Source organism: Lepus europaeus, chromosome 12 (genome assembly GCF_033115175.1).
Source record: "Lepus europaeus isolate LE1 chromosome 12, mLepTim1.pri, whole genome shotgun sequence".
Classification (NCBI taxonomy): Eukaryota; Metazoa; Chordata; class Mammalia; order Lagomorpha; family Leporidae; genus Lepus; species Lepus europaeus.
The window spans coordinates 27,384,458-27,411,864 of NC_084838.1; positions in this window are offsets into that span (position 1 = coordinate 27,384,458).

The window sequence follows — 27,407 nt, forward strand, 5'->3', positions numbered from 1 at the left end:
ATGATGGTGAAGAAAAGGACATTTGGAAAGAAAATCATTTTGACATCAATTTTTGAAGGATTTTTTACAGACTTTTTTGTAAATTCTGAAACATATCTTCAGTCAATTCTCTCTTGACTACTGAACAGCCATTATATTAGAATGAGTTGAGATAAGAAATACTTTTCTTCCAGAAAGGCAATGTGGTTGGGAACATAGGCTAGGACTAAGATTTCATCTCCTATCACTGGTCTCTGGGAGGTACTGGGTAAACCTCATTTATTTGTCTGGTCCTCACCTTTTCTATCTTAAACTAGGAACATTTTTTCAAATATTTAGACATACTGGCCAATGTAGGTATAATTGCATTAGTGCTTCTGTGTGAGACTTAAGATATTTTAAGTGCTTTCCTATGCATTATCTTACTGATTTTTCTCCCAAATCTCTGCACGGTAGTTAAAGAAGAGATGTGACTGTCCCTTTGATAGATCAGGAAACTGCTTAGGTTTGGTAAATGGACTTGCTCAAAGTTACAATGCCCAGATGGGACAGGGTCGGAACCTGACTTTCGGTCTGATGGCTCTGGTTTGCTGTGTTTTCCACACCACTGTGATGCAGGGCTGACTTGTACAGGCAGGCCAGCTGAACAAAAGCTCTGTGTTTCCTTTCCAACATGCACCTTTGGGGAAGGATGTATAAGGTGACTGAGACTAGTGAGAAAAGACGTTTGTGTGGAAGAGGCTTCTGTGCATTAATGCGGTGAGTGAGAAGTCGAACTCACATCTAATTTTAGTATGCAGCAAGTGCAGTGTGCCTGTTAATCGTATTCAGTCAGGCTGACTGAAGAAGAGAAAGGAATAAAATAAACATTTCACTTAACCTTTACAATCCGTATATTTTGATTGTCCCACCAGCTTTAGGATACCATGCTGCCCGTAATCACCAGCTATTTCCTATGCTCCCCACACACTCAACTCCTTCTTTGTTCTCCATTCTGGTTCTTCTCCTATTTTACCCCTATCGTGTTTCCTCCCCGCCTGCTTTCTACCTTCTGTCACTCCTCACATCAATACTTCAATCCTGAATTCCTTCTTCTCCTCTCCCTCTCTACTTGTGGACAGGAATCAGTCTGCAGTGGAGCTAAGGCAGCCCTCCAGGATGACGGAGTATACCAACAGGAGCGAATAAGTGGATGGAAGATCTCTCTCTCTCTCTCTCTCTCTCTCTCCCTCTCCTTCTCTCCTTCTCTCCCTCTCCCTCTTCCCCTCCCTGTAAGTCTACCTTTCAAATAAATAAACTCTTTAAAAACAAAAGAAAACAACAATCGCAGGAAACAAGTGAAACAGTAAAGTAAAACAATATTTTTATCTTGAGGTTCTCTCCCTATCTAGGAAATACAAAACACGATGCAGTGAAAGTTATGCAATGGAAATACTTCTGGCATTATTGTGTCCAACACGGCAATTACAAATGTAATGATTAAACAATAATTGTACAGGGGAGTTGGGATGGACAAGCCAATGGAGTTTAATCCACAGAAATTGTCATGGCACATGTCCTTGATGGGTGAGTAGGGAGCTATTTTCAGATTGATCTGAATCAGTAAGTTATATGTCTAACAAAATGTGAACACAATCAAAACCTCTCTTTTACCATAAGCAGTTGGTTGGAACGTAAAGCCCTTAACCTAGTTTTGTGCTGTGCCATCCGGTATAGCAGCCACTAGTCTTGTGTGACTTGAACATATGTAATGTGATTAGTTCAGATTCAGACATGTAGTACAAAATATACACTGGATTACAAAGACTTAGAAAAGAATGCAAGAGGTCTCTTTAATGATTATTTTGCATTGGTTACTTGTTTGATATTTTATTTATAGTTAAAATATTACTAAAATTAATCTTATCTATTTTCTTTTTTTAATATGGCTAATAGAGATTTTGAGGTATAGATGTAGTTTTATTTTATATTTCTCATTTTATTTCTATAGGACAACGCTGAATTAGTGCTCCCAAATTGCAATTGGTAGCAAACAGAAAAAGAAATATCTTCCAGAATAATAGTCACAATGCCCAGTCTAGGGAACACTGGAGAGTACTGAGGGAGAAAAGTGTCTTGAGATCGTTGTGAATAAAACCCAGATACCTCAAATGAACTTTGAGCAATTGTAGGTGGACCCGGAGACGACAGGCCAGTGCTGGCAGCCCATGCTACCTGAAAGAACCACTTGGTGAAGAAATTGTGCTTGAGGAATCTGGAGCAGAGCAACTATAGACTTCTATGGGTGTGTGTCACATTTATCTAAGGATGTTCTTGGTTTTAGACAGGAGGAACTGATAGTCCTCAGGAGAAAACTATTGTTATCACTATATTACAAAAAACATTTCCTACAACTGGCTACACTCAACAATAAACTACAATCAGCTCTACACAGAGTGCAAGTTCTGGATAGCTTGGTGATTCCTGCTGTGAACTTTATTATGTTCTGTTTGAAGAACCCCCCCCCCCCATTAGGTAGCACATGGCTCTTCATCTCAACTCGGACGAATTTCCAGTGACCAGCATGCCTGAGAAGAAGCAAGCTGCCCCTCTCACTGAGTATGGCTTCAAAAAGGATCTTCCTAACAGGAGGTGCTTCAAGACCTATCAGTATTCCTGTTCCCATAAAAGAAACCCTAATTTTTCAAAACTCTGCTGAAAAAAAAAAAGTCTTAACTTGACTAAGATCTCTGCAAACCCCATGCTCCAAAAGGGACTGCACACACCAAGCTGTCAGTGTCTCCATGTAGATGTGAGTTACTCCCACAGCGGCCATTTAATGAAGATTTCAGCTATTCCTTCTGTGTCCTAGAGCTAATATTCACAGAGCCCGCAGCTATGGACTAAACTGGCTCCCTTTAAGTTTCCTGTTAACACGATAATATTTGTTTTAAACAAATCAAGAAATCTAAATGAAAAGCTATTTTTTTTTTGTCTTTAGTCTTCCTTGATTCCAAATTGCAATGCAAGAATTGGACATGTGGCTGTTTTTTAAACCTGGGAGCTAAGAGATGACTGTCAGTCTTGTACGTATCTCACATAGGCCCAAACTAAAAGGAAAATTGCTACAGAATGAAACTCGAAAGCCAGATTTTAGTTCTCAACTGTGAGATACAACAGGAGAGACTGAATTCTTTCGGATTCTCTTTAGAGGTAGAACAGCCCAGTTGTCTTCTCTTTTCCTTGTATGCTTAAAGGGAGGCACACTCAGGGTGGGAGCTAGTCCCTGTCTTTAGAAGCCTGCTGTAAGCATATGTGTTAGCGCTTCCTGCTGCAGGCTTTGTTTTGTGTTGATCATTGCAACCTCTCATTCACCTTATTTGTTCTGCACAGATACCAATACATGGTTTCTTAATTATGCCCGTAAACATAAATTGCTGAGATTTATACACTTTTTATTTGGCAATTTTTCACAGAATGGATATCATATTCTGACCCTAGAGTTGTTTTATAGACCATCAACTTTGTGATCTGCTCCTTAAGAGTTGTTGGGTAAGCTCTACAGTTAGTCTGAGACTTCGTTTTACTCACCTATAAAACAGGGATACTGGTGTGTTTTGACATGGAGATTGAATCGTGGCCTGCACATTCGAGATGGACAACTCAGCCAGTGTCTGCGACTGCCCAGCACATAGTAGGGTTGGACATCGTACTTGCTGAAGAGCTATTTCCTTAAACTTAGTTCTCAAAGACTATATTTAAGAAGCAGCTGCAAGCAGTATTATTTTCTCTCACAGCTTTGGGAGTGCTGTTCTGATACTCCATTCACACCAACAGGAACTCCGAGCAGGGTAATGTTCCTAAGGAGGCTTTGAGCTGATCCATCCAAGTCAGCAACCCAAGGAATAATTGTGAAACTGTTTCTAGCTCTCAGTGGGTGCCATCTCATTGTCGAGTCTCGCTTCACAGAATGTTGGCTGCAGTCATGACCTGGGTTAAACACAGATGGTGTCCTCCTACCTTGGTATTGCTCAATCCCCTCTTCATGCATGCAACAAAGAATTGATGGAGGTCCTACGAGGTGACAAGCAGTGTTCTAGCAACTGGGAATGGAAGTGTGGACAAGGCACCTTCATGGGGTTTCCACTTTGAGACAAAACTGGCATTAAAAATAATCATCAAAAAGAAACTCACAGAGAGGATCTGTCAAGAGAACAACACGGACAAAGCATATTATCTCGAAACTCATAACAGCCACCCAGCAATGCACTGTAAATGGAAATGAGCCCAGAGAAGCCAATGAGCCCCAAGGCTCCTTGGAGTCGGCAGCAGAGGTGGGGCTGGGTTTTCCTAGGGATCATGCTGGGGCCAAGGATGCAAAATAAATAAACCTTCCATTTCCTCATTGTAAAGTGGAGAGAATGTCTCCCGGTTAGGGCCATGAAGATCAAACAAGCTAACAGAGGAAAAGCACTTAGAGTGGAACCTCGCTCTTAAGGTTCATTCAAAACACATGGTAGCTTCTGTCCAAAAGTTCACAGAAAGCAAATAACTACAAAATGAGGTAATGCGAATACTTAGGGAAAGGTGCTAGAAGCTTCCATGAGAGAGAGAGTGACTAACGCTCTTTAGCCAAACGAGAAAGGGAATCCACATGGGTTTTGAACACAGAGTGGGAGTGTGCCATGGGGGCCAGGGAGACATGAAGGGAGGAAATAGCTTGTACCACGCATGAGAGAGCATGGCTGGGGGTGGACTGTAATTGCTTCTTAGGGTTGGAATATGAGTGCCCTGGAGGAGGGGCAGGAGATGAGCTGGCTAAGCCCAGAGAATAATCCCCTTTTCTATGGCTGTCAGGAGCTCTGGGAGGTGACGAGAGAATAGCCGAGCCAGAGCAAACCTCTGAGGCCCAGGCCCAGACACGGTGGGCATTTGGACTTCCATCGTCTGCGAGGTGAAACCCCAATCGTGTGCCAAATTGCCTCTTTAGGCCCCAGCCTCTCCCCACTGTGGACTATTTGCCTGTCTGGAATGAGATAATTTGTCAGACACCAGCTGCTGATCCTTCCTTGCTCATGGGCACATTTATTATTATGTTACAATGCGCATGAAGAATCTTTACCATCACTGGCATGAAAATGATTAAAATGTGGGATTTTTCTTTTTGGTGCCATTTTTTTTTTCTTTGTAGAAATTCTCAAGCCTTCCCTGTTCCAGAGACAGCACCATCGGTCAAGGACAGCGCTGGGGTAGCAGGCTGGGGAGCGTCATTGTCATAATTAGCAAAACGACCAGCAGAGAACCCCACGGTATGGAGCCGGGCGAGGAGGACTGTTTGGAGCCTTTGTGATCAGACCAGGAGTTCAGCAGGCTTGGAAGCTGGGCTATGGCGTCTGAAGCAGTGTAGAGGATGGGCCGGCTGGCTGGCTTCTAGAGTCACACTGTGTCTAATTATGTACTAGGAGGCAGGAAAAGGTGTAGGTCTGTCTTTCCAGTTCAGAGGGAGGAAAAAAAAAATACGTGGTGTCTTGCGTCTAAGAAACGAGCAGGCTGACCTTTTCAGAGCATCTGAAAGAAAAAACCAGATGTATTTCTCAAGAGTCACTGTGACTGAAGGCTTGCATTGTGCACTCACATAAAGGGAGAGCTCACCAGAAAACAGCAGCTGAGGATCTGAAGCCAGGCTGTGCTATTGTCCAGCACACAAATGTTCTACAAGGACCGAGACCACCATGCAGCTCTCTGTGCACAGACTATGGAGCTTGGGGGAGCGGGTGGCGAGGGCTTCTTTTTCCTCTTTTTCTTTCTTCCCTTCCCGAAACCTTTTCCTTCCAGTCCCTCTACCGTGGCTCCCATTCAACTGCTAGCAATTCTTCCCATTGACCCCTCTAGCTCTCCAAATGGGCTGTGGGTCTCTAAAGGTTTTGTCTTTGTACTTGGCAATCCTATGTTATACAGCCAGGCTCCAGGGAGGAGGTGAGGTCTCAGCTCCCCGGGGACAGTCACTGGGAATCCAGCGACTGCGATTTATTTTCCATAGAGCAAAGTCAAAGCAAGGCAACTATGTGCTGGGAGAATCCTCCCAGCCTCACTGAGGGCTGCTTCGCTATTGTCCTCAGGGAGGATCAGGCAAATGCGGATGGTGATGGAAGGGGGAGGGCGAAGGAGGAGCGAAAGGATAAAGAGGCAGCCCTGTGACATGGAGAAGTGAGGTCCTTTCTCCATTCCAGCTCAGTTCTTTCAGGCTTTCTCCTACAGCCTTTCCTTCCCTTGGCTTTAACGGGCACATCTCCGTTCCTTTACCAACTGCCAAGTGCAGGAAGGGTCTTGTCCCCCTTGGCCTTCCCTCAGCATTACTTTTTCACCACACAGGTTCTCAGCCCTATGACTACTGAATAGAATTACCTCTGAGCCCCCGTCCCTGCATTCGGCTCCTCCCTGCTATTCACAGAGAAGCTCCTCCGAGCAGTAGCAGTCTCCTAGACTACGGAAAGTGGCCTCTGTTCCCAGGAACTATTTATCAACTCATTTTGCTGATTTTGTTTTGTATCTGTAGACATTTACTAAACAACATTTATCGACCAGTAGACTAAGTAGACAAAAAAATAATATATCTCTAGCAAGATGAAATCGTAGTTCTCTGTCCTTCTAAGTGGTCTGACTACACTTTTTATGAAAGTCCATTTTGGGCAGAGTCAAGAATATTCCAGAAGCAGGATGTTATCACCTTTGCGACTGGGCTCAGAAATTCTACTTCCCAATGGCTGGACACAGGGCTGCTAGGGGGTCAAGCCTCAGGTGCTAAGGTTTTGGGTTTTATATTTGCATAGTCCTTTGTATTGGAGATGATTCTGATTATACAAGGACACCACAAAAAGTTCATGGGAAATACAATCAAAATATAAGTATATTTTGTTGAAAAAAATGGAAATGTGTATGTAGGGGCCTTGAAAATTCATCTTAAATGCATATGATATATTTTTAGGATTTATTTGAAAAGCAGAGTGACAGAGAGAGAGAGAGAGAGAGAGGGCGAGAGAGAGAAAGAAAGATCTTACATTCACCTGTTCACTTTCCAAATGGCTACAATAGCCAGGGCTAGGCCAGGCCAAAGTCAGGAACCTGGAACTCCATCCAGGTCTCTCATGTGAGTGGCAGGCACTCAAACACTTGGACCATCCTCTGCTGTCTTCCCAGTTACATGAGCTGGATCAGACGCAGAGCAGTGAGGACTCGAATCCATGTGGGTGTGGTAAGCTATTACTTAACCTTCTGCATAAAAGCTATATTTTTGCATCAATATATTTATCTTTCAACTCCATTTTCCATGAACATTTTAAAATACCCTCATGCATATGTTTGTTTTTGTTTCTTTCTTCTACTACACGGTAAGTTCCATATAATAACAGCAAAAGCAATGTCTTGCAGATAATTTAACATGAGCAAATGGGGAAAGGTGACAAGGGTTGAAACCAAGGATCCTGATCTTCATCCAGGACCCACCCAAGACCACCTATTTGCAGTTAACTGTGGTTAAAGTATCCAGATGAAATGGGAGCTCAGCTAAACTAGAAAAGTTGGATTTGTAGCCACATACTCAGAGATCTCCAAGGAATGCAACTCCCAAATGTCAATTACAAATGCCAACCATGAGCATTATGCCCACGTCACTAGTCAACAACCTTCATACCTTAGGGATAAAAGTCCCAGACCAGGAAGAAACGGTGCCCTGTGCTCTCTCAACTGGCCCATTCCTCCCTGGTAACATACTGTGATAAACTCCTGCTTTACTATCCCTACTTTCCTTTCTTTGAAAGGAAAAAGAATCAAGGCAAGCTGGCCACCCATGGTGACTACAGTTAATATTTATTGAACGATTAGTGTGTGTCAGTTACTACTTTATTTAAGCTTTTCCTGTATTATCTTCTTCAATTTTTCATTTTGTGACGATATACTCCCAGTGTCTAGAAGAACAGTTGGCATTACTTGGAATTCAATAAATATGTGTTGACCCATGAGAGGCAATGAATGCTCTACTGTTCCAAGATTACACCTAGTAAGTTAAAGCAAAATCCTAGGGGTAAAAAGAGATGCTATGAAAAAGCAATCAAGTCAAAGGAATACCTCTAACACATTTTTGAAAATATGGGTGAACCTTGCCTTCTGCAATAAGTTAAAGGACCCTAGGATTATTCAGGATACTGTTAAATTTTATTTATTTATTTTATTCTGAGAGGAAGAGAAAGAGAGTGCTTAGATGCTGCCATCCAAGGATTCAATCCCCAAATGACTGCCGGCCATGGCTAGAGTTGGGCCAGGTCCAAGACAGGAACAGGGAGCACAATCCAGGTCTCCCAAATGGGTGGCAGGGACTCAACTCCTTGAACCATCACCTGTTGCTTCCCATGGTGCACAGTAGCAGGAAGGTGAGCTGGAATCCAGAGCAGAGCCTGGCTGGAACCCAGGCACTGGGATTGGCATTTTAACTGCTAGGCCAAATCGCCGCCCACAGGATATATTCTTATTTAAAATGCATCAAGGAATTACACTATTATGAGAAAATTCTGTTGTGAGTTCTTTTGTTAAGTGAAGAATCATTTTGTAATGCAAATAAATCACTCCTCTCCTCCAACATACTGATCATTGGCAAGAAGAGCACAAATTAGCATTCTTTAAAGTGCTTTTCTACATACATGGCTATGCATATGCTTACATGGGATTTTGGTGTCACTGAAAAACTCAGTGTGTTCAGCACCTCTTCAGTGACAGATCCCTCAAAAGTCATGAAGTAAACATTCCCATTTGACAGATTAGGAAACTGAGGTTTAGGGAGATATTGTAATTGGTCAGGGAAATACCCCTGACAACTCCACATCTCAAAGGTCCTATCAGACCTGGTGTTATCTTGAATCACAACTTAGGATCATTGAGATTTAGAATTGATCTGACTTCCTGGGTTATTCCTTAACCACGGACATCTGTCTGATGCTTAGATTCACTAGTTTATTTAAATTTATTGCTGTTATTTGTTGTTAAAGGTCTTTTATGTGGTAGGCACTGTTCTAGGAATTGAGAAATAGAGCAAAAACAAAATATAAAAAAAACCTCCTGATTTCAAAGACTTTTCCAATTCAAATTAAATAATAAAGTTTCAAAAATTAAAAATTCAGTTTATTCCTCTCTCTCTCTAGCTAATCTCAAATACTCAAGTTGTCAAGTTTCAGGTGCTCCAACTGACATGTATGTCTAGTAGCTACCATATTGGATTGTGTAGATATAGACTATTGCCCCTTATAGAATGAGACATTTAGCATTTAGAATTTATTGAGCACTTATTGTGTACATGGTGGTTTGCTCAGGAATGAAGGGATTTCTAGGACACTAAAACTAGGACAGTCCTGGGCAAATTGGCCTGAGTTGTTCAGGTCACCTGTGGTAGATATTATGACTACAAAAATAAGATACAGTGTCTGCTTTCAAGACATCAGAGCTTGGTAGAGAAGATAGACAATATGAAATTTTAAGTACTGTGAGGGAAATAGGTATTCTGCCATGTTGCATACCCTCAAAGATCAAGTAGAGTGAAGGTGGTGAAGAAAGACTTCCTAGAAGAAGGGAATATCTGCTTTGATTCTTGAAGATGACTAAAGACACCTACCCTGTGGCCCCAACTCCAGTGCCTTCCTTGAGTTCTCTGTAAGATTCCCAATAGGTACACTAATGCACACCCATATATTTGACTGCTTCTTCCCTATCAGAGAACCAACAGCACCTAACCAAGAGATGCTACTGGTTCCCAAGTGCCTTGCTTTGTCTGATTAAGAAGCACTCAGAATGGAAGGGAGTGACTATGTTTTTGACCATGGGGTATCAATATTTGGGCTAAAGGAGGCTATTGATCACATCTGTAATTCTTTCCTGGCATAATGAGAACTTGAGAACATCCACCAGAATGTATATTCATCTCAATTTGTGGGACGGAGGAGTCAGGCAGACAGGCTTTTCAAAGGCATGCTGCATCTTGCTCAGTGCGTGCGCATTGCTCAATTCTTTCTCAGAAGCAGACACTAAAACCTGCAGCACAGTCATTTAGAATTTCAAAGATTTCTTCTTCAGGGGGTGGGACACAAAAGACACCACCGTTGTTCACATAATGCTGGGATGGTGGGGAGCAGCAGCACACCATTAACGAAGACAGGGCAGCCAAGCTTTATGAAGAAAGGCAAGAGCTATTCTGCCGGGATAAAGAGGATGCCTCATTACAGTTGCCTGAAAAAAAGATTATTATCATTATTGCTTTTTAAAATGCACTCCAGAATTCTACCTGGGTGGGGAGAGCTTAAGAGGGGAGACAATTTTTAAAAGTAGTTCATAAATCAGTAAAGAATCACACAACACTCAACATTCAGGATCTCTCTGTGCTGAGGGTGTCAATCAGAGCCGAGGATAAATGCAACACCTAAATCAAGAGATCTTTCTTTCCTTAAGGCAGGTGTCTTTTCAGTACTGCTCAGTGTGGATTTCAGTGGTGCCCAAATCCCAGCCAACACTTGGGAGAACCAAATAATACAGAGCTTCTCACGCACAAGGCTGTTGGTCCTCCAACACTGTCTTGCATCGCTTCGCCTGTCTTCTCCCTCCCCTTTGTTTTGCAATTACATGAGACGAATGCCACAGATCTAAGTTGGAAAACCAGGAGCCCAAGCTGCAAGAACAGCCAGCAGACAACACTGTCTCTGAACTGCTATTGTTTCTATTTTAGGAGCACATTGAGTGATTAGCTTGGGTAACAGTAACATCGCATTACCTTGCACAGGCTGGAAATGTCTTTCAATAAGGAGGCAACACCGAGGCCATGTGATACAATCCCATAGACAGAGCCAAGTGGAATACATCAAAGAGAGCCTTGATGCAGATGTTTCATGCAGAAGAAAATTAGGTCAGAGACCACTTCAATTTCAGCTTCTGCCAGCCTCGTCTGAGAGCTTCCAGTGAATTCGTAATGAATAGCTTCTAGGGCACTTTTCTCTCATTCAGTCACAGGCTGCCACAGCCAGATGAGCGTTCCATGTGGAATCTTCTCTCATTATTTAAAACTGCTACTTTATGTTCTGAAATTCCAGAACCCTTCCACTGCACCACCACCATGGGCTTGAAACAAAAAGACTCCAAAAATACAGAGAGACATTAATCTGTATCATACTCTTGTGCTCTCTCTCTCTCTCTAGCCCCATCCATCATATACATACATGTTTTTTAATACATCCCTAAGCCCCTTTTTCATCTGTCTATGCAGGTACATAAACCATTGCTGAGGAATATTGGAGATGTCGGGCTTTTTTTTTTTTTTTAATCTTACTCAACTCTGAAGAAGCTGAGTGGCCTATAGATGACCAAAATGCTTTGTTGGCTTCTTGCAGGGAGCGTGCATGCGTGAGTGAGTGTGGCGTGCATGTATAAAAAAAGCTTTTCTCTGAAAAGAGCAGAGAAGGGCAGTGTGACCTCAATGAAAGTGAATGATGCGTCTTTTCCCTGCCCACCTCCAGCCCCATCTCACATGTTATTTATTATAGTGGAGGGTTAGAATCTGGGGCGCCCTGGTAGCTTCCTTTTTCTTATGCTGCCTACTCTTTCTGGGTTTCACACTGACAAATCCTTGCTGATCAGGGTGGGGGTGTGTGCAGTGGATCACTTCAATTCATGCCCAGAGAAGAATCATTAGATTCTAAATGCATATGGAAAGCAAAGGGGCAGAGAGACAGACACGGAGGATCACGGAGGCTCCTCCAAGCTGGTAACGCTCCGATTTCCCATGGGAAAGGGAACGAAGTGGCAGCGCCAGCTCCAGCTCACTGTGACACAATTGCTTTGTCTTTGCTACCTCCAAAGCACCAGGGCGTTCATTAGCTGTGCTTCTCAATTCTAGGGCTTACAGAGCAGTGGCAGAAAGCTTCACAAAGGCACTCAGAGGTCTGCTTCTGCTTCCATCCATCACGGGAAGCCATCATGAAGATGTTGACTCTCTTGTTCTGCCATTTGAAACCCTGTGTCTAGCACAAAAAGATGCTCCTCTTTCTTTCTTCCCCACCCTGGTCTCCTCTCTGCCCATACCCTCCTACTATCTTTTGCTTTCTGTGGCATACGCACATTCACATTCACACACTCAGTTAAAATTCCGAAGGAGGGCAGCAGAGTAGAAAGATGACCTCAGAGATGGAGAGATCCATATGTAAGCTAAGCCTCCATGTAACTTGGACACACAGCTCTCTTCTGCAGCTCCAGTGTTCTCACCTGAAAAATACGGGTGCTGGTGCCTGAGTCCCTTGCAGCTTCAGAACTGACTCAGTAAATAAGCTTTCTCTTGTGCTACAGGCAATTAGTGTCACGGTGGAAATGTCTGGCTGTGGGCTGTAACCGCAGATCTAACTACTTAAATGCTAACAAAGACCTTGCTCATAGGGTTAGCACAAGGCATTATGGGCAAGTTCATTTATCATTGAGATAGCCTGGTTCCTTCCAGACACAATTTAATGGGAGGCAACTCAACAGAGAGAAAAGACATTGACTTGGGAGTCAGATTTGAGTTTGAATTTCGGCTGTCATTCTCTGGCTGTGTGACATCAGGTGAGTGACTTAGCCTCTCTGAACATTAGTTTTTTTTCCACATTAACCCAGATAAAATACCCATTATGAAGAGTAAGTGAAATCATACGAAGTTAGACAGCCTCATATGGTGCCTGGTACATGGTAGGTACTCAATAATTATTAGGATGATTTTTATTATTGCTACTAAAAACTAATGGAGACATGGCATAAAAATTAACAAACCATTTGTTCCTGTTCCACATGGAGATTCCTCTAACATGCACACATACACACACATGAAATTCAGATTCTAAAAGACCATAGCAAACAATCCTAATTTCCTGAATAAAATACACTTAAAATGTATAGTAGGGATTTTGGAATATAAGTGTTCAATAAATATTAGTGACTTCCCTTTATATTTATAATAATATCTTTTAGTGTAGTAAATCCCAGATTATCACACACCTCTTCTTCATTCTTATCTATGAAGAGGCCTCTTTTAAAGATGTACCTGGGCAGAGAAAATCTTTGTAACCAGTAGTCAAAATCCATGTATCTTATGCTGAGCTTAATTATAAAATCATAGCACTTCAGAGCATCACAGGTGGAAAAAACCACCAAAGGTTATGAGTGGGACCTCAGTTCCCACTGAGTCCTCCTCTGTGTCTCTCACGCGCTAAGTTACTCATGTGTCCCTCAGGAGTGTGCGAATGGTTGTCAAAGTCCAGGTGCCGGCACAGCTAGCCATCTTGCAGTTGCCATGCTGGAGGATCACCACTGTTATGGTTGGGATGTTATTTTGGTGTCTCCCAATGGCCCATGTATTGGTGAGTTGCTTCCCAAAGTCTTATGTTAATGTTAATAGTTTAATGCTAATGGATTAATTGTGGAAATTTGAGCTGAGTATATTTCTAGGAGGTGAGCCAACTGAGCAGTCTTTAGGTCATTGGGGTTTGCCCTTGGAAGTAGTTCTCATAAGAGGGTTTGTCATTTAAGCTGACTTTGGCATAACCACTCTGTGCTTTCTAGATAGCCATGTGATCATCCCTCTGCCACCTTCCTTAAATTAATGAGGTCACTCACTCTTGGACTGTGAAGCTTCCAAACTGCAAATCAAACTTCCCACTAAGTAGCTCCTCTCAGGTATGTGTTACGTAGTAAAGGGAAGCTGACTAATAAGAAAATTGGTACTGGAGAAGTGGGGTCATTACTGTTAACTACACCAGAAGATGTGTAGGAGACTTTGGAACTGGGTTGTTAGAGGGTTTGGAAGAGAAAGTTTAGAATGTTGTAGGCAGAGCATGATGAGTGATTCTGATGAGGGTTCGAGACTACTAGAATGTCTGTAGGAATGTGGATAGCAAAGGCCACAGGGACGAGAGCCCAGATGTAAATGAGAATTCTATTGGGGAAGAAATTAAAGGCCATCCTTGTTACGTGGTGATGGAAAACCTGCTTTTTTTGGTATCCATTTCCTGAGACTTTGTGGGAGGTAGAACTTAAAGAAGACAACTAGTTTGGCAGAGTAGATGTCAAGGCAGCAAACTATTCAGGCTGCAGCATGGGTGCTATTTGTTGCTGTTACTTTCTCAGGGAGAATCAGAAGTACAAAGGACCAAGAAAGATTTGGAAATTTTTCCAGACAGATTCGAGAAAGAAGGAAGAAGATGTTTGTTTAGGATAGGAAAGTGAGAGGGAGAAACTATTTGCTAAAGAGACTAGCACAGGGGCCAGCGCTGTGGTGTAGTGGGTTGGGCTGCCGCCTGCAGTGCTGGCATCCCATATGGATGCCAGTTCAAGACCCGGCTGCTCCACTTCTGATCCAGCTCTCTGCTATGGGCTGGGAAAGCAGAGGAAGATGGCCCAAGTCCTTGGGCTCCTGCACCCACGTGGGAGACTGGAAGAAGCTCCTGGCTTCGGATGGGTGCAATAATTGCAGCCAATCATTGCGGCCAGTTGGGGAGTGAACCAGCAGATAGAAGACCCCTCTCTCTCTCTGCCTCTCCTCTCTCTGTGTAACTCTGACTTGTAAATAAATAAATAAATAAATAAATCTTTAAAAAAGAGAGAAAGAGAGATTAGCACAGTTAAAAGGAGTCTTTTAGGCATAGAAGTACAAATGTGTTTTGAAGATCTTTCAGGGAAGATCCTTTCAACACAGAGCTCCAAGGCAGCATACTCACCCACAGCCCCTCTAGATTTGGTTTTGTAATCAACATGCTTGGAGGCCACTGCAGCCCTGATTCAAGCTGGTCCTAGTGCAGCTCCCGTTGGTGGCAAACTTTGGCCTCAGTGTTCATGTGATGGTGGCTTTGCACGCATGCAATATGCAAGCATTAATGGCGTCATAGCAATTTAGACCAAGATTTCAGAGAAAGCCTGGGAAGCCAGGAAGAGTTGTGAGTACATGGGAACCTCTAATGGGGTGATGTGTAGTGAGTCTGTCAGAGTGGGGCTGCAGAAGTGACCCCAGAAAAGTGGAGGTACCAGTAACATGAGACACCTGCCAAGGACAGCTACAGGCTGTGCAAGGCAAGCCTGGGAAAGCTACAGATGTCAGCATGAGGCCTCAGAGAGCAGGCATGTGCTCAAAGACCAACCAAGCCATGGAGGCCTCCACCTAGACCTCAGAGAATCTGGGGTTCTCAGGAGTGGAGCTGCTGTCGAGAGCTTCCACTAGGGCAATGCCAAGAGGAATGTAGAGCTGGAGCTGCCAGAGAGCCCCCAGCAGGGCTATGCCTAGGGGGAGCTGCAGATGGAAGATTCTAAACTATGAAAACTGAAAGATATGCTACGATCAGCAAAGCCAAAGGAGATGGATTGGCCCATCCTTTGGGAGACCAGATCCCACCTCAGCATGCCACAGAGGCTGGAAAAGGAGCTCCAGGATTTAATATTTGCCTTGCTGGTTGTCAGTCTTGCTTTAGTCTGATTAATCCTTTCTATTTCCCTGTCTCCCCCTTTTGGAATGGAAATGTATACCCTGTGCCTGTTCCACAACTGTACCTAGGAAGTAGTAAGTCATTTGTTTTCATTTCTCAGGGACTCACAGCTGGAAGAGCTTGCCTTGAGTCTTAAACAAGACTTGAGACTTCCGAATTATTATTGGACTGAATTAAGACTTTGGGACTTTTGGAGATGGAAAAGATGCATTTTGCTTTGTGAGATGACCATGAATCTTTGGAGGAGACATGGGTGGGTTATTATGGCTTGGATAATTCCTCAAAGGCCAATGCACTGGGACTTGGTCCCCCAAACTCTTATGCTAATGGCAAATGGATTAATGTTAATGGATTAAGTGTGGAGACTTGATCTGATTATGGCTTCTAGGTGAGCCCGATGGAGGTCTTTTTCAGTCATGGGGATGTACCTTGGAATGTAGTTCTCATCAGAGAGTTGGCTAATTAAGCTGAATTTGTCCAATGACCTTGGCTCTGTGTGTGTGTGTGTGTGTGTTTCCTGGCTTGCCATGGGATTCTGTTTCTACCATTTTCTGCCTTCATCAGATGCCTGAACCAATAATACTGCCCAATCTCAGAGTGTGAACCTCAAAACTATAAACTAAAATAAACTTTCCTCCCCAAGTAGCTCCTCTCAGGTATTTGTTATGAAGTAATGAAAAGCTGGCTAGTACAACTACCATGCAGTGACTTCAGGGCCATCTGCCACCAACCATAGCACTTTCAAAACAGAGCATCGCCTGCCCAGAATTGGCCTTGCTCCCTGACAAGGGATGGGAGCCATCACAGCCCTGGGAAAGGGTTCTGTGGCCCATCATGTTGAGCAGGATGAGCCAGCACCAGAGCTGAGAGTGTGGCCTGGTCAGAGCTGCCCGGAGTTAAACATCAGTCTGCCAGACTTTGGCTCAGTATGCTGGTATGTGGCCATGGGAATTTGCAAAGCTGGAAAGGCCAACAGAGAGAAGAGAAACATCTCTTTCTCCTTTTTTACATTTATTCATTCACCCACTTGCTTGTTCATTTGCTTATTCATTCACTTAATTATTCTTTATCAGAAATGCGTTTGGAGAAAGGGAGCTTCCAAGATTTCATTATTTAGCAAAAGAGACTACATGAAAAGAGATATAAACCAATTACCATTAATATAGCAAGTGCTATAATAGCAAAATACTGTGGTAACATAGAAGGGCATTCAATTTTCTTGCTTTGCAAGTATTAGAGGGAATAGAGACCTTATAATAATCAGCATCTGATTAGAAGATTTAAATAATGGATAAACTGATGTATATTCACAAAAATATCTATGTACTTGCATACAAATGTGTATGTATGACTTACACACACACTTACAGGTACTTCAAAAAGATCACAGAAAGAAATTAAAGATACTTTTGTTCTGGTTCAGGCATTTTTGAAATCCATATATAGTTTTATAGAACACCCATTTTCCACAAACTTTTTGAAGACACCGCACTTAGGAATTTGACCTTGTATGATTGTAGGAGTTGGTTTAACCATCTATCATCTTTGCCAGGATCTGGCAAACCTTTCTTGTAAATGGCCAAATAATAAACATTTTAGGCTTTGAAGGACACATGATCTCTACAAGCCCAGAAGCAACCCTAAACAATTCATAAACAAATGAGTGTGGCTATGTTCCAATAAAAAATTATTTATAAAAACAGGCAGTGGGCCACACTTTCTCTGTGGGCTATGGTTGGCTGACCCCTGGTTGTCTTTGCCACTGGCTTTGGAGCTGTAGCACAGTCAGGTAAGGAGGATTGGTATACAGTTGGGGAGAACAAGGACAATCTGCATCCGTGAGGCTGGAGGATGGCCTGGGAAACACCAATTTTAATGACGTTTGATTCCATCAGGAAAAGTGGTGCCCTTCATCACCCTAAATTCACTCAAAACCCAGGAGCTGGAAAAATTGGACAAGCATGCAGTGGGAGCTGGAGTTACTGCTGATCTGGATGCTGGCCCTGGCCCTGGTCATGATCTGATCTGAAACAGCACGTGGTGCTAGGAGCACATTGAACTTTTACATGTAAAATGAATATAGCTTCTACCTTAATCCAATTTTCCAGACTCTTGCAAAAATGTTTCATAGGATCCACACTAACATGAATACTAAATGGGAAGGAAACTCTGGGAAGCATCCCAGGTAAAATAAGCTGACTCAACTAAATCCAAGTGAACTTCAAAAAGTTCATGGAAAAATGGAATGAAAGGTAAGTTTATTTTGGTAAAATATTTTAAAATCCATTTGTAGTCTTTTCACAATACACATCTTTGACCAACTCTTTGAAGACCTCTCACAGATGTGGGAGGTTATACTGTACAGATGAGAATTTTTCCAAGCAGAGAGCACCCACAAAACCCCAGACGGCATGATTTGTGTTCAGTCTTCTTTCAGCTGACTCCACCACAGAGTGTAAAAGGAGAAACAACTTGTTCTTTAGCTTGCCAAACATCTGAAGAATTTACGTGCCTATTTTTCACTAATTGACTACTTCCAGAATCCAGATGTGAGCAGGCTGGTGGATCCTGGGACATTTTGGATCACGTTTCCCCATGCAGGCTTGGGCCTAGTCTGCCTTCCATGCCCTGCAGGTCAACCCACCTCTGGTAAGGTGGCTAATCTGTGTGTGCAGCCTGGATTGTCCATTAGCATATTTGCATTTAGCAGAGATTTACTAGATAATTACCATAAAATTTTTGTTCTGAGTCACATAACCAAATTTCCCCCCTTCCCTTTTAGTAATTTGTTCCTTCTTCCCGTGTTTGTCTGCGTTAATGCTGTCAGATTTTACTGGATGTTCTGGTGCCAGATGCTATATTTAATTCCTTATTATTCTAGTTTCTTTATGTGATGATATATCCTCCACAACAACTCTTGCAACCATCCATTCACCTATCATCTACCTGTGTGTCCAATGTCCATGTTTCCATTTATTTGTACATCTAGCCATCCAATAGTCTTTCTATCTCTATGTTTTTAAATTATTATCTTATTTCAGTCCCCTATCGTCTTATGCTTAAATGATTACCAGGTCTAGACTATGCATCTTTCTGAAAGATGTTGTAGATGTGGAATAACATGGACTTACATTTGAACCATGTCTGTTCCTCACTAACCGCATCATCACAAACTTGTAGCTAAAATTCTCTGAAGAGCAATACTACCTCCATCTAAGGATTGTTATGCACATTAGTTGAAACAGAGTATAAAGCAAATGGCATGACATAGTCCATAAAAGCACCTTCTTCTCCCTATTCCCCCTACTCTGTCTACTGTATAATCTACTTGATCCATTTCAAAATGTATTTTCATAAATACATGACACTGTCACCTAACTTCCTGGTCTTGCTGGAGCTATTCTTCTTCCTAGAATTGAGTTTTTCTCAATTTCTGACTTACTGTTGAGACTTTTCACTCTCTTTGACCACTAAACTCTTCACCTTGAAGTTTTCTTCCCATTTGTCTTTGCAGAAAATTGATCTGATTTCTTGAACTCCCCTTCCCTTTTCCCCAGGCAAAATGCTACCTCTTCCCACAACTCTGCCTGGATCCCCCACAATTTAAATTTTATCCCCCTGGATAATCATAAGACTCTATTTGTAGGGAAGAGGAAAAGGAATTGCATTTTTAGCACACTCTGTTGACTTGATACACTTGTTACGTATTTTTCACAACAGCCTTCAGAAGTTGTTGTTGTTATTATTATTATTATCATTATTACTTTTTAGCAGAACTTTTCAGTTTCCCTAGGTCATTCAACTATTAAAGATCAGAACTAAAATTTGGCGCCAAGGACATCGGATTCCAAATATTCATTCTGTTTCACACTAACTTGCCTTCCATGGTCTCCACTATAGTAGTAGCTGCATTCCGAGATTTATGAAAGATTTCTAAAAAATTAAAAACCAGGATGGACTCCATCAATGAGTTATACTAAAATGGTAGAGATAGTGTGTATCGGCTCTTGTACCCCCTTAATTGTCCCAGTGTAACAACTTCAACATTCAAATAGGCAGGCAGTAAATATTCAGTTAAAAAGCATTCAAAGCACAGATAGGCTTTTTCACTAGGAGTCCTTATTCTTGGGAAAATCTATCCCAATTTTAGACGGGGTAACTGATCATAAATCCTTCAACAGTTGCATTGTCAGGGTAAGGTCAATTTCGGCTTTATTTCTTTTTGGTGAGGAAGTCTGCAACAAAGAAGGAGTTATTATTATTGTCATTTGGTCAAGTTCTTATCATAATAAAAGGCTCTTCAGACATTAAAGGGTCCTGGGCTATTTAGTGAAAATCCCTGGTCTGATCCGTGCAGCCAGCAGGCAGCTAGTCCACTTATTTATCTCTCCATGGCATTAGTAACCCTGTAAAAGTTAAATTTGTTTTATTCATAGCTTGGAAGGGCCTTCACCCACGAGGAGTGCTGAATAAATAGACTTTGCCATCGTTCTCCAGAGAGGTTGGGAAGGAACCACTCATGAGGAAAGCCTGCAGGGTACGAATTGTCAGAATGAAGTATAGTCTTTTGTTCAGAATCAGAAGAGTTAACCACTCAAATCATAAAATACCAGATGAAGCTCACTTCACCAAACAGGGGTGAGCAAAGGGAGAAGAAAGAAGAAAGACATGGCGACACAGAAAATGCCCACAGTGTAAATCTTTCCAAGGCAAATTCATTTTGAATCCTCAAGGTCATATTTTTGCCTAAAATGCATAGGAAGAATGCTCCTTGACAGCACAAAAACAGTTACAATTTTTTTAATTCAATAAGAGAGAAAGAGATTGAATGAGCAATGTGGAATGATCTGCCAATCTGGGAAGTATCTAAATCTACTTATTTGAACTTGAGTGTAAGAAGAACAACTCAAAGTTGATGACTTAAAGGAGCCTAAAGAGCAGTGCAACATCATTAAATAATCATATTAGGAATTAAGTAAACACAAATTAAATAATCACGTTAGATTTTCAATTCGTTATCTCTTTGGAGAGAAACGAGATGGTTTTGTGCTTTGATAACCCTCTGGATTCCATGATGTTCTCATGAGAGAAGCATGCTGCTGATTCACCATGAGCTTTGAGATCTTTTCCAGGATAAAGAATGGGTTTTTGTTGCTCAGCCTACATGAACTTGCCTGGTGCCCCTTCTGATTAATGGTATTTATTCCCCCAGAGAGTTGCCTGAGGCTGAAGGCAGAGATGTGGCATTGAGACGGCGCTAACCTAACTGGCTCTCATGGGGATTGATCACAGGCCTTGACCTTTCACTGCAGTGTTCTAAGCGTTTGAGTTAACTGAGTGTGCCTCTCCTACAAATAAGTCTCAGCCACTTCATAAAGGGGAAGATGGGGTTCTCAGATAAGCAGGTTTAAAACACTGTAACTTTAAGACAAGTTGAGGTTTACTTTCAAAGCAGAGTGTGGAACCTTCTAAAGCGAAGCCTCAGATGGTCATAAAGTATTCATGAAAGTGATCATGTTTCTAGAACTACCTACTTTCTAGTTCCATCCATTTGTCTCATCATTGCCTGTCTCAGCTCCCTGACAAATCTGATCTCAGATCTACCTTCAGTTTATTTTTATCACATTCACATTTTCATCCTGAACATGTGTCTAGTCTTACTGGTTTACTATCTAACCTTGACTCACCCTGACTCCACTTTTCCTACTTGTAGTGTAAGTATGAGTGTCAGTGCCACAGACATTTGTCATTGTCTCTTCTTATCCCCATGTTTGGCTTTGCTCCTCCTGGGAATACACTGGTAATTCAAAGAGGTCTTACTCCACGATCCAAAGCCAAAGACAGGACAAGGGACCATGATGAAATCCTAAGGACTGTCATTCTGAGAGAAGGGGTTCCATCAGCTTTGACACCTGGCCTAACTTCACATACCCTAGAGAACTCTGAACCAAAGAAGCAATTGCTCCCATTTCAGACTGTGCCTCAAGCAGATCTATGTCATGAGAAAAACTCACCATGTTTTTTGTGTATCAGCCAATATGATATGATAAAATATTTAATGCTTTGGAGTCAAGCAGATTTGTGTTTGAATCTTGATTCTACTAACTATGTTACCTTGATAAAGTTTGTTAACTTTTCTAAGCCTCAGTTTCCTATTCCATAAAATGGGAACAATCATATCTTTTTCATATTGTCATTGTGAAGATTAAAAGAGATAATGAATATAAAATATAGGACATTGCAAATAATATACAATTAAATAGAGCTTATTATTCTTTATTATATTTGTTATTGTTTTCACCGTGATAATGTATAAATGCTTAAATTCTGGCGAGAATGGAGAAAATTTCAAATATTAAGGCAGCTCATTTCTTAAGAGATTGGACACAGGTTTCCTTACACACCAGGCCGGTTGCTCAGCACTGTAAGTCACCAGCTAGCTTCCTGCCTGAACTTTTAATCTTGTCCCCATCTCAATTTAAAGAGGGTGAGAAAGCAGAGACATCAATCGTTTCCTTGTCAAGGACAACAGCCCCTTCCTTCTTCCTTAGTTTTCTCCTGGGGCCCCATCCACCCAGTGCCAAGGGAGGGGGCTGCTTCTGGAATACAAATCACCACGTGGTGGGAGAGGCTTTGAGCCTCCTTGGGAGCCAGGAGCAATTTCAGTGTCTCTGTGTCAGGCTGTGGTGAGCCCAGCCCAGTCCTTCCACTCCTCATGGGGTTAAGCGCCCCACCGTTCCATAGTCAGCCTGATAGTGATGTAACCATGAAGATGGCAGTTACCCAAGGTACTGGGACACAGACGTTATTGATTTGTTCTTCTAATGCATTAGTAGGAAACAGGAAACCTCAGGAAGGTCACAAACAGCAATTGTGCCTTGACTGGCACAGACATTTACTTCATTCAGGAGAGCACCCCCCAAGTGGCCTTGCTATTGGAGAGGAAGGCGACTATAGATGCTGATTTAAAAAATAAAGACAGCAAGCATGGGTTGGATCAGACAGACTCAGAAGGGACTGACCAACCTAAAACTCAAGCTCAAACCTGAGGGAGAGTCTGTTCAGTCACGGGTAAGGCCAGATGCTCAATCAATATTGCTTAACAACCGGATGAAGGATTAAACCAGGCCACAGTGATCCCCTTAGATCTTTGCTCTATTGATTCTCTAGGCAGTCCTATAGCATTCCCCCATCTGACTCCATGGTTACATGCCCCTCTTTCAATCTTTGCTCCATGATCTTCAGGGCTGAATGAGTCAAGAGAGTTTTCCATGCACTCCCACTGTTCTCGTCTTTCTCCCACTGTGATGCTCCTTGTAAGCACTCACCATCGCAGATGGTGTCTCCCAACCCTTTCTTCTGGACATGAGTTCTAACTGTTTGGGAATTTCCTCCCTTCAATCTTGTCTCCCTTTAGAGTTGTAAGAGACGATGTCTTTCCTTGTGAGTCCTGGTTATTTCAACCTTATTGACCCTTTTCATTCTCTGGTAAGCAATTATTCCAGATTATCAGTTCCCTAGTTCATGTATCAGCTTTCTATCCTCTAAGAGATGAAACTCTATAAAATCTATGTTTGCATTTTGAGCAACTCAGGAGACTTTTAGATGAGACACTGAGGTTCCATTTGACCTCATGAGTCCATAATTCATGTCCTATATTTAGTCCAGTACTCAATGGGATATTTAATTTGTGTAGAAACACTTCCCTATTGGTTATTAAAGCCTGAAACATAGATCACCAAGGAGAGACATGATCCTTCAAACTATACTTCCTTTGAAGCTTTTGTGAGCTCTATACAGGCATTTAGTCTCCAGTTCTGGTTTGAGCAGCCATCTGAAATTCTTTGTTATCAATAGGAAAAGTGAGGAAAAAAGGGTATCTCCAACTAAAGATACAAAGCTAGGGTTTTCTCCCAAGTAGTGTGAAGATTTAGCAAGAACAAAGACCTCTGTGGAGCTCAGATCCTAGCACAGGGAAGTTGTTTGTCCTCCCTCTGCAAATCACTCTCTCTGGAATTTGGGCACATGACTTAAACTGTGTGGGCCACTGTAACTTCACATTAAAAGGGGAATTCTGGGGCAGGCATTGTGGTGCAGGGGATTAAACTGATGCTTGGGATAACTATGTTCAACATCAGAGTGTCTGGGACCAAGTCCCACCTCTGCTTTTAATTCAGGTTCCTCTTAATGTGCACCTGGGGAGGCAACAGAGGACTGATGAAGTATTGGTTCCCAGCCACCCATGTGGGAGACCCCAATGGACCATGACTTTAGACTGGCTCAGCCCTGGCTGTTGCAGGCATTTGGGAAGCAAACCAGATGTTGGAAGATCTTTCTCTATATATCCCCCTCTCTGTGTATCCCTGCCTTTTATGGGAATAAAAATATGCAATACATTTTAAAATGGACTACTAATAAACAAATTTGAGGGTGCTATGATGATTACATAGACAATGTATTTTAAATAGCCAAGCACATAATCAGTGCTCAACAAACATTAACGCACCTACCCCTGTACCCCAAGATTCCACTGAGTTCTGGACTAATTATTTGTCTTTAATAAAAGATTCATGGAGTTAGAAGGAATCTTGGTATCTTATCTTAGGGAAACAGTAGCTAATATTTGTTAACCACTAATTGTGTGCCAGATAATGTGATAAGTGATTTGAAGATAATTTTTTTTTAAATTTTGAGGTAGATAATATACTCATTTTTCAGGTGAGAAAAGTTGTGTTCAGAATGATCAAATTATTTTCCTTATATTATAGAGCTAATAATTGATAAAAACAAGTTGCACATTTAGGACTTTTTCACTCAGAGCCCATTCTCTTAGCCACATTGTCAGAAGAGCATTTTAGAATGAAAAATCAGTGCATGACTTTAATAAACTAAAAAACATATAAAAACCCATCAGTGAACTGTGAGTCCCTGGAGAAATAGAGGTTGGAGAGTGGAGGTAGAAATGCACTAAAATAATAGATTCCAGTATCGATCTGGTGAGCAGAGCTGAAGAGAAGGAGATTAGTAGGATTTGTAAAGTTGTTATTAGTATTTGCCAAAGATGTTTGCCATTGCCCATGTTTTTCTTGGGAATGTTGCTTTCTGAATATTGCTCTGGAAAACAAGGTCACATAAAAGCATCCTTTTTTCCTTCCTTCTTTGCAACTCATTGATTGTGTCTTCTCAACACTGGGCACCATGCTACACCCCTAGAGTACAGAGATACTGAACACTGGGCAGGATTTTACATTTGACACATTTGAGTTATAGAGGTAAGGAATTGGGTCTGAAAATAAAAATCTGGGGCAGGATTTGGATGAGCTTTGAGGCTGTGTTGAGAAATCTGATTTCAGCAGGATATCCACATGTGAATTATTTTGGATGGAAGTGTTATGAGAGCTGCAATTTATAAAACTCACTCTGGGTCAACAAGCATGCTAATGTTTGTCACCTGTTGTCCATAAACACAAAGCAGTCCATAGATGTGATGACATGACTATTCTAACATTTTCAAGAAAAAAGTTCTATGTATATATGAGTTTTGGTTTTTTTTTCTCTGAAGAGAGTGTTCACAGCTTTCTTCCCAAAGGGTTCGTGACACAAAATGATTATAGTCAAATACCACTAGAATTGGCCCAGAAAGGAAGGAAAGTTAGAAGAAGATATGTGAGGGTTAGTGACAAATAGTCAAGAGATGAGAATGAGCTCATGTAGTGTCATGGGGTTGGAGTCAGTGGGTATAAAGGCTGTTTAGGGGCTAGGAATGATAAGTGGAATCAATAATCAATCTAGTGTGTAAGGCGAGAGAGGGAAGAAGAGTGAAGCTTCATTGCCTCTTGATTTTCAAGTATAAGAGACGGATTGACTTACCAAGAAAGGGAATACTGCAGAGACGTAGCTTAAAGGGGCAGATAATAAATTTAGTATTGGTATTTGTATAGATTGCTCCTTGGAATGTGATTATGGTATAGTAATTTTCTCTATGAAACTTAGAACATATATCAGGAGATGTAATTTAACTCATTGACATACCTGGCCAATGAGGGTGAACCTGCTGATTTGAGATTTGTAGCTCAAATACAAAAGAGATAATTTTCACTAAAGCTTGGAGGTATGCCTGTGATTGGTGGACATGACACCATCTTCCATTTCCAGCCCCTCTCACTCCCCCATAGTCTCAGAGACAAAGGTGGTGATTCATAATGACTTTGAATATGCTTACTCAAGGCCAGATGTTTAGATAAATTCCTAAGAATTGGCATAATCCATATCTCTTCCAAACTAGGTGTAGGAACAATCTAGCTATTGCATGAATTTTCCCCTTGTATGAAGATATTTGTCATTTTGTAGGTAAAGTCATATCAACGCCTTGGCTAAAAAGTGTGAAACCTTAGAAAGATTTTGAATAAATAGTATATGCCTATATTTTATCTGCTTGTAAATCTTAGCTAGTCTAAGAAATTAGTATCTTTTCATAGTACCAACCCTATGAGGTAGACAATATTATCCCTATTTTACTAGTGAAGAAATATGAGAGTGAAAAATTAGGAAACTTGCTCAAATTTCTCAGAGTAAGAAGTGACAGATCTTTTCTAAACTGTACCTCATACGTTTTCTGGCCACATCTAGATTTCTGTTCCATTTACCCCATTCCTTTTCAGTGTCTTTGTTCCCATTTTTCCTTCCTTTCTCTCTGCACTCAGCTTAGATTCCAGAATGTGTAGCTATAATCATATTCTTGCAAACTCCCATCCCCTAGGCCTCTCATGCTTCCTTCCCCCTCTCCTCTCACTCCCTCGCCCCCCTGCCCCATCATTCTCAGCCAGAAAAACTCAACCCTTGATCCCAAACAGGTCTGCTTTGCTTCTACACAGGATCATGATGGGCTGGAGAAAAACATAAACCATTCTGACCAGTTTTACCTCAAATTTGTCCCCATAACCCTCAGGTGAACCCTCTGCTTTGACTGGAAATCTTGCTGCATTTATTTAAGTCAGTCAGCTCTCTCATAACCCAAGTAATCCACAGTCAAATATTCATATTTCTCCAAGTTTCCTACCTTCTGTCCACCTCTCATTCTTAGATGGTGACCTTTCTCCAACTGAGCAAATTGTCAGGGTCCAAAGAAAAATACATATGTTCTTATGGAATCAGCTTTATCCTGCTTACTCATTTGTTCATGAGAATTGTTCATGTTTCTACTAAGACCAACCCCAATGCTTGTGTACTGGGGCTCATCTTCCCTCTCTAGGACTTTCTTGCTGTGATTGTCTTCCCCATCCTCCCAATCATTTCTTCCATCTGTCAATCACTACAATCAGCAGACAAGTTCTAACCTGCCCCGATCTTTATTTCTTCCAGTTTTTCCAAATGCCTTTCTTCTCTTATAAAACAAATCTCCAGAAAAAAGAATTGTTGATCCATACTTGCTCTCTCCACTTGCTCACTTCTAATTCTCTTGTTAACCTGTGCCAATCAAGCTTGGGTTCTCATTCCTTCTAAAACAATTTTTATAAATGGCACTTGTGAATGTCATCAAACTATGACATGTTGTCAAATCCAATGATCAATGCTCAGTACTACTCTTAAACTCTTAGGAGCTCTGACAAAGGTATTTACTCCTTCCTTCCTCGACACTCTGTTCTCTTGGGCTGTCTTTTTCTGGATTCACTTCACCTTCACTGGCCCCTCTTTCTTAATGTTTTCACTGATGACCTTATCCTTGCTCTAACCTGAAGAATCAGGGTGCGTCTGCTATTTCCTCTTCTCCACTTGTATTTATTTGTGTTTTTATACAATATAATCATTCCCCAATTTTTGTCTCTTGTTCCATGAGACGTGAGATATAATCTATCTTTTTTTTTTTTTTTTTTGACAGGCAGAGTGGATAGTGAGAGAGAGACAGAGAGGAAGGTCTTC